Source organism: Herpailurus yagouaroundi, unplaced genomic scaffold, assembly GCF_014898765.1.
Source record: "Herpailurus yagouaroundi ecotype Mexico unplaced genomic scaffold, PumYag 253, whole genome shotgun sequence".
NCBI lineage: Eukaryota > Metazoa > Chordata > Mammalia > Carnivora > Felidae > Herpailurus > Herpailurus yagouaroundi.
In genome coordinates this window covers 10,043,183-10,051,867 of record NW_024412470.1, presented here as the reverse complement: position 1 = coordinate 10,051,867, position 8,685 = coordinate 10,043,183, and positions in this window count along the sequence as shown.

Here is an 8,685-nt window from a genome sequence, read left to right as displayed (position 1 = left end):
CAGGCTTCCAGAGCTCTTGTGTGCCGCATCCCGTCTCCCAGACCCTGGCCTCCCTGCTGCGTAAAGGGTAAACAGAGTATTGTCAAGTGAAGAGGCCTTTTGTAGAGTAAATTGAAGGGTATTCAATCTCTTGTTTTAAGAAGTTCAGTGTTTCAGTTAGTAGGTTTTCTTAAAATAGAGGCACATGTAATTGGGGGTTTGTGTGGAATAATTGAGGGGCAGAGCCGAGGATTTCATCCACGGTATCTCTGCTTTCCTATGGCAGAATCAAGAACAGAACCTGAGGGCCTGACCTCGTCCCACTGAACTTTTCACTCCACCAATGATAAATCTGGTGTTTGTGGACATTTCCAAGAAAAGGAAATGTTTCTCTGAAAGCTCTGTGCTACCCATTGCACAATAGTTGACGACTGATGATTTAATGAATTGACATTGATTCGTCTCCACAGATTCTCTCCTAATGGTTGACTTGTTTCTTTGGCCAAGGAGATCATAAGTCACATTTGTGTCCCCAGTGCCCGGTATATGATTTCTGTATGTATTATGGGCAGAATCTGGAGAAATAAAACTAATAGGTGGAAAAAAATACTCAAATTCCGTGCATTGTTGAGCCCTAAATCCACAGATCCTTAGAAGGTGCAGTAGGGCAAGCCTTCCTGGATGAAATGGTCGAGAGGATTTGAATGCGAGTCCCTCTCCTACACTCCTGGGCACCAGCCCTCACAACTACCATACTGTGATAGTCACCGTAAATAAGGGATGACCACAGGAAAACTGTGTTTTGCCATCAGAGATAAGAAGTGTCTTCTTGGAAAGGCAAGTTCAGTAGCTGCTTTTTTTTGTTTTAAATGTTAATTTTGAGATTAACATTTGAGGGGAGGGGTAGAAGGAGAGGGAGGGAAAAAAAAATCCTAAGCAGGCTCGGTGCTCAGCGTAGAGTCCGATGCGGGGCTCAATCCCACAACTACGAGATCGTGGCCTGAACTGATACCAGGAGTCAGATGCTTAACCAACTGAACTATCCAGGCACCCCTCTTTACTTAAAATTTTTTTAAAGAATTCTCGGGCACCTGGGTGGCTCAGTCAGTTAAGCATCTGACTTCGGCTCAGGTCATGATCTCACATCTCGTGAGTTTGAGTTCGAGTCCCAAGTCAGGCTCTGTGCTGACACCTCGGAGCCTGGAACCTGCTTCGGATTCTCTCTCTCTCTCTGCCCCTCTCCCCCACTCATGCTCTCTCTCTCTCTCTGTCTCTTGAAAATAAACAGTTAAAAAAACTAAAAAAAAAAATGGGATGCCTGGGTGGCTCAGTCGGTTGAGCGTCTGACTTCAGCTCAGGTCATGATCTCGCAGTCTGTGAGTTCAAGCCCTGCGTCGGGCTCTGTGCTGACAGCTCAGAGCCTGGAGCCTGCTTCGGATTCTGTGTCTCCCTCTCTCTCTGCCCCTCCCCTACTCATGCTCTGTCTCAGAAATAAATAAACATTAAAAAAAAATTTAAAGAATTCTCTATATCCAATGTGAGGCTCAAACCTACAGCCCCAACCAAGATCAAGAGTTGCACATGCCGTTGACTGAGCCAGCCAGGTGCCCCAGCTTCTTCCTCCCTCACCCCGCCTGCTTGCTTCTGCAGTTTCTCAACCTCTTAAATTACTGTATTTGATATGGAGGTCCTTTGTGACAGTTATTTCCTCTTATAGGTTGGAAAAGTAGGTCCTAGCCTCCAAGCGGTTTCCCTCCCTCGGCTAGTGAAAGGCCGTTCCCAGTGGAGCTGGGACGCCAGAGCCCCTGCCATATTGCATGGCCATCTCTCGGAGCTGGTTCTGAAAAAAAAATATCCCCCAACCTGGCGCCCCAGCAGAGGACAAGTGGGAACGTGCTGAGAGTAGAGGATCATGGAAGGTAGTTTCGTGACTGCAACCAGTAAGTACTTGCTGAGTGTTCCGGCAAGTCTGGCACAGCGCTGGGTTTTAGGGCGATAACTTTGAACGAGATCGGACTGCCTGCAAGGGTCGTGTGGTCTAGATGGGGCATCATGCAGAGGTGGCCGATTCTGTGGACTTTTCAGGATTGCCCAGGCAGCAGGCGTGAGTAGTGTTTTTCCATGTGGGGACGCCAGGTACGTGTTAGGCATTTTGTCCCTCCCTCAGGCTCCGTATGGGTTAGTGGTGGAGTTGCTGGGGGCATTCTTGAAAAACGCAGCCGTACCCAACAGCTGGGCAGTACTGACGGGGCCACGATACAACTTCTGTCCTCTAGGACTTGTCTGGGCTGATTGTGACCGGGAAGATGGACCGTGAAGTTCCTTTCTGCATTCTGGTGATTCTGTGACTGAGAACTCGGCAGGTGTTAAAGTGCTGCTCTGGAGCCTTCCTCAAAGTCTGTTACGTCCTCGTGCGTACCGACCGAGGGACTTCTGCTGGTGGCAGCATGTTAGTTGAGCTCTCGGCTGAGGGATGGGGCTGAGTTGTTACCCCTAGGGATGGGGAGAAGGCCTTGGCGTACCCTCGCCTCCCCCTGAAAGTGGACTTGTCTCTCTGATGGGGCGGCCCTGACGGCCTCATAAACATGCGTTGAGTCCCTTGGTCCTTCTCCCTCATGCTCGTGATTCCGTTGACGGTACTCTCCCACCGGAACAGCAGCAGGCTTGGCGTGGGGAGGGTGGTCTCTGATCCTTTTGGAGACTCTTGGTCTCATTTAAACGTTGGCGGTGTGTGCTGGGCCAGACTTGGTAAACTCATGCTTGATTTATTCTTCCCCTGGAGCCCACACAACCCATAAAACAGAGTTAGAGAACCAGTCCCTAATTGTGCTTGTTAGGGCTAACCATAAACGGTCTTGTTGATGGATGGATGGCTTAATATCCACTGAGCACCTGACTTGATTCTGCAGGCATGCCCTGGGCCTGTCCTGAACCTGAACTTGGCCAGAGGCAGACATGGACACGTGGCAGATTCTTGTGTTCTTTGAGGTCATCTGTTCCTTCTTCTTGACTTTTTACCGGTTGAAGCTCCGTCTTGGATAAGTTTGGTGACTTATGCAAGATCACACAGCTATCCGCTTTGTGAAATATCGTTAAGATTGCTGGAGGGAGGTGAATTGATATGCAGCGTGCACTTGTGAGTTGCCTCACACCCATGCTCACACTTGGTTTTCTTAGCCTTAACTTTTTTTTTTTTTTTTTTGGCCAAATATGCTGGATGTGAGCTAGCTTTCAGAATTTGCATTTCCTTCATCACTAGTCAGCATCAGTTCTTCTGTTTCGTCTCTTTTTTTTTTTTTTCGCGTGAGGTGTATGCTCCTATCTCTTGTCTGTTTTTCAACGGAGTCTTCAGAGTTTGCCTTCTTGACTTGTAGAAGTTTTATCTGCACGCTGAGCTCGGTTATGCGTATTACAACTCTCTTTTCCTACGCTGGCTTGTCATTTCACCATCCTTGTGGTATCTTTTGATGTATGAAAGATTTATGTTTTAATATAAAATGTATTGATCTTTTCCTTTTCACATATGCTTTGTCTTTTAAAAAAATTCTCTGTACTCGGAGATCATAATGGTGCCATTCTATAGCTTTAAGTTTTATAAGCTTTGCCTTTCACATTTAGCTCTAGAATTTATTTTTATGCATGGCTTGAAATAGGAGTCTAATTTTATTTTTTCCTCCATGTAGATAACCAGTTTCCCTGGCACCGTGTTAGTCGGTCTATTCACTACTTTTGCTCCACCGCTGCTGTCCTATATCAAGTGTCTGTAAAATGTAGATGTTGGTTTCAAGGCTTCCTGCTCTGTTTTCCCGATCTCTTTGTCTCTCCTTCCTTTAGAACATTTATTATTATTTTTAATGTTTATTTTGAGGGAGAGCAAAAGTGCAAGTAGGGGAGGGGCAGAGAAAGGGGGAGAGAGAATTCTAAGCAGGCTCCACCCCACGACCCTGGGATCATGACCTGAGCCTAAATCCCGAGTCGGTTACCTAATCGACTGAGCTACCCAGATGCCCCGAAACATCTATTTTAATTATAAGTCTTGTCATTCGGTAGGATGATTCCCAACCTTATGGTCTTGATAATTCATGGGACTTTGCTCTTTCAATAGAGTTTTAGAATTAGTTGAGTAAGTTCTTTAAAAATCTCAACCCCCCAAAAACAAATCAGGGGTGCGCTCGTTCAGTCCGTACACAGCAGATGACTCGATCTTGGGGGCATGAGTTCAAGCCCCACGTTGGGCATAGAGCTTACTTAAGACAAAAAGACATGCCAGCAGGGGATCCTGGGTGGCTCAGTGGGTTAAGCATCCGACCCGCTCAGGTCACGATCTCGCAGTTCGTGAGTTCAAGTCCTGCGTCCGGCTCTATGCTGACAGCTCAGAGCCTGGAGTCTGCTTGGGATTCTGTGTCTCCCTCTCTCTCTCTGCCCATCCCCAGCTCTGTCTTGGTGTCTCTCAAAAATAAATGTAAAAAAAAAAAAAAATACCAGTAAAGGAAACACTGATCTAAAGATCCTTATTTTAATCACAATTAAACTGAGCTTCTAGAATAATTTTGGCGATTACAGACATCCTTATGATAGTCTTCCAGTTCATGAATATGGCATATCTCTTTATTTAGATCTTCATTAATGTCTTTCAATAAAATTGTATAGTTTTCGAATTTTTCATCTGCCTTTTATTGAATTGATTTGTAGTGCCTTATAGATTTGGTTGCTACAATAAAAGGTATCTTTCTGAAACTTTTCTCACTGGGGGCTGGTATTCTGCGCTTGTATCTCATGGCTCTTTTTCACGGGTGGGCCATCCTAAATGCTTCCCGTCTCCCTAGCGGTAGAGGTCTCTGTTCTTAGGCTGGTCAACAATAGACCTTTGGGGGCACCTGGGTGGCTCAGTCCACTAAGCGTCCGATTCTTGATTGCGGCTCAGGTCATGATCCCAGGGTGGTGGGATCGAGCCCGCGTTGGGCTCTGTGCTGAGCATGAAGCCTGCTTGGGATCCTGTCTCCCTCTCTCCCCTGCCCCTCTCCCCTACCCCTGCCCCTCTCTCTACCCCGGCCCCTCTCCCCTCCTCATGCCGTGCATGTGCCCTGTCTCTTAAAACAAACAAAGAAACAAACAAAACACCAGGGCACCCAGTGGCTCATTCTGGAATAGCCAACCATGACCCACCCGCCCTTCCCTGGAGCAGCACTGTGCGGATTAACTATGGTGGCTCCACATGATGGAGAACATGAAGCTGAAGAAAAGAATCCAGGGCGTATCTGTAATGCAGCCATCTCTCAGATCTATTGAGCAAAAGGGCAAGGTAATTTATCTGAAACGAGAGAGAGTATGTATTTATTGACGTTAAAAAAAAAGAAAAAAAACGGTGGGGGCTCCCGGCTGGGTCCGTCAGTGGAGCGTGCGACTCGATCGCGGGGTTGTAAGTTTGAGCCCCATGTTGGGTGTACTGATAACTTAAAATGTTGGGGCACCTGGGGGGCTCAGTCGGTTGAGCGTCCGACTTCAGCTCAAGTCACGATCTCACAGTTTGGGAGTCCGAGCCCCGTGTCAGGCTCTGTGTTGTGACAGCTCAGATCCTGGAGCCTGCTTCACGTTGTGCGTGTCTCCCTCTCTCTCTGCCCCTCCCCTGCTTATGCTCGCTCACGCGTGCTCTCTCTCTCAATAAATAAATATAAAAAAAACCCCTTTAATTACCATTTAATTTTTTTTAATCTCTTAGGAGAAAAGAAATAGCCTGGAGGGAAAAGGAATAAAACTTTGTCTTCTCTGAAGATTCCTTGCTAGTTTGAAGTTGGAATTGTGTAAATTCTTAACATGCTTTTCTTTTTTTAAATTTTTTTTTTTTTCCAACGTTTGTTTATTTTTGGGACAGAGAGAGACAGAGCATGAACGGGGGAGGGGCAGAGAGAGAGGGAGACACAGAATCGGAAACAGGCTCCAGGCTCTGAGCCGTCAGCCCAGAGCCTGACGCGGGGCTCGAACTCACGGACCGCGAGATCGTGACCTGGCTGAAGTTGGACGCTTAACCGACTGCGCCACCCAGGCGCCCCAACATGCTTTTCTATTTAAATTTAAAAATGAAGCAATCCCTGAGAAAACCAAGTGACTCTCGCTGCGTCGAGCTAGTTGGCATAACCTGCAGAGAGAAAGCGAAGAACTCTGCCAACTGGCTATAAGACACAGTGATTTGATTGTGCATTGTTGGTGGTGCATACCATAAAGATACCAGACGTGCAGAAAATAGACTTTTGTAGACTTTTTTTTTTAATATCACTGGTGATGGTGGTGTTGGTGGTGTTGTTCTGAGACCCTTTATATTTGTGGTGGGATAGAGAGAACAATTACGTTGGTGGGAAGAAAACACTAACGTACGAACAATGAGGTCAAGTAAAATCCCTACCGTCCTGATTTGGAATTGGATGTGAAGTATGAACTCATGAAGCATTTCGTTATTAAAATATGTTCTAGCCTTGTCCACTGGCAAGGCCAAGAAACCAGGACAGTGTGCATTCTTGGTGTCCAAATACCATTTTCTATTAAAAGGGATCAGGGCTCTTTGGAGAAATGGCTGCTTTCAAATCTGGGGACGCCTGGGTGGCTCAGTCGGTTGAGTGTCCGACTTCGGCTCATCTCATGATCTCGCAGTTTGTGAGTTCGAGCCGCGTGTCAGGCTCTGTGCTGACAGCTTGGAGCCTGTTTCCAATTCTGCGTCTCCCTTTCTCTCTGCTCCTCCCCTGCTCATGCTCTGTCTCTCTCTCTCAAAAATAAATAAACATTAAAAAAAATTTAAAAAAGTAGAATAAAATAAAGGGCTTGGGGCACCTGGGTGGCTCAGTCGGCTGAGTGTCTGACTTTGGCTCAGGTCATGATCTCGCGGTCTGTGAGTTTGAGCCCTGCATCGGGCTCTGTGCTGACAGCTCAGAGCCTGGAGCCTGCTTCCAATTCTGTGTCTCCCTCTCTCTCTGCCTCTCCCCCGCTCATGCTTTATTTCTCTGTGTGTCAAAAATAAATAAACATTAAAAAAAATTAAAAATAATAAAGGGCTAAAGAGGAAACAGGTGGGTATGGATGAAACCAGAGTGGCCCCGAGCTGGGCGTGACCGAAGCTGGTGAAGAGTTCCTGGGAGTTCGTTCATTTGTGCTCTCGCTCTACTTTTGTGTATAAGGTTTGCGATGGTAAAGCCTTCAACAAAAGAAGAATTCGCATAAATGTGGCTCTGAGGAGGTGAATTTCTGAAAAGTGTTGTCAAATGAGAAGTCTCTATTAAACTTGATTTTCCTATCCTCGTACATGAGAGGGACAGTCCTGGAGGGACTGGAGTTTGCTCTGGTTTTGATTCAGTGGTTTAGCCTCCCACCAAGACCCCGAGGCCCATGATTGCTGAGGGAGCAGCCCAAGTTCGCTCCCTGGAAGACCATTCGTCAGATGGCTTGCCGGTGTGGATGATGATGCTATTGTAATCTGGCTCTGTCTTCTCTCCTCACCACCTCCAGCCAAAGAGGCTATAGTCTCTTTGATGGAAAAGGGCCCGTTGCTCTGTTTGCAAATATTTAAGGGCCTTTGAAACGCTAGGCACCTAGAGATGGTCTGTGACGTCCCAGCATCACTTGGCCGGTTATGAGATAGCTGGGATTCGAACCTGAGTCTCTGGACCTCCACTGCCCTGTACTCGATGCTTCCCTCTTCTCTGAGAAGCTAACTGCTACCTGATGTTTCTCCGGGTGATGAGGGGTGACTGCATTCTTTGAGCCTGTGCTGTGCTCTTTAGAGCGAGGTTTTGCCCCGAATAATTCACACACCACTGTGCTTGTCCGAGTGTACATTCACTAGCCAGATAGCTCTTTTTTTTTTAAACGTTTATTTATTTTTGAGACAGAGACAGAGCATGAATGGGGGAGGGGCAGAGAGAGAGGGAGACACAGAATCGGAAGCAGGCTCCAGGCTCCGAGCCATCAGCCCAGACCCCGACGCGGGGCTCGAACTCACAGACCGCGAGATCGTGACCGGAGTCGAAGTCGGACGCTTAACCGACCGAGCCACCCAGGCGCCCCTAGCCAGATAACTCTTAACCTGCCCAGGGAAGTGAGCGCTGCCTCCCAGGGTGTGAGGAATGTTAAACTGGGGACGAGAACATTTTTAATATTGATAATACTCATAAATATCGTGCCTTCGAGTTTAGAAAGTGCTTCACGTAAATCTACCGTCTCGTTTGTTCTTTGAAACCTGCTGTTCTCGGTGATGGAATGCCTTGTCAAGTTGGAGACTCCAGTCAGGGTCTTCTGACCATGCCAGTGCCACTTTGTCACGCTGCCTCCTTCTTTTAGCAGAAGTTGAAAATGGTAACAGATGCTATCTTGAGGTGCCAGTGGCCTGTCATTATTACGGCGAAGGCTATTGCTGTCACCGCCACCGCCACCAGCTTTATCAAATGAGTCAAGGTTACCGCTAATGTCCTCTTACGACTTAGTGTCTGTTAGGCATGTTTAGAAGCTGGAGTCCTGATACTTAAAAATCCTAAGACTTAATTTTCATCCACACCCCGTGGCATACATCTTGAAACCTTACCAGCTGCGCGATCTTGGATAAGGTGACTTTCTCGAGGTCACGGCACTAATAAAGAGCCGGGCCGGCGTTTGAACCCAGGCGGGTCTGATCCCAGGGCCTGCTGTCTCCCCATTAAATCATTCACTGACATTCATTCAATT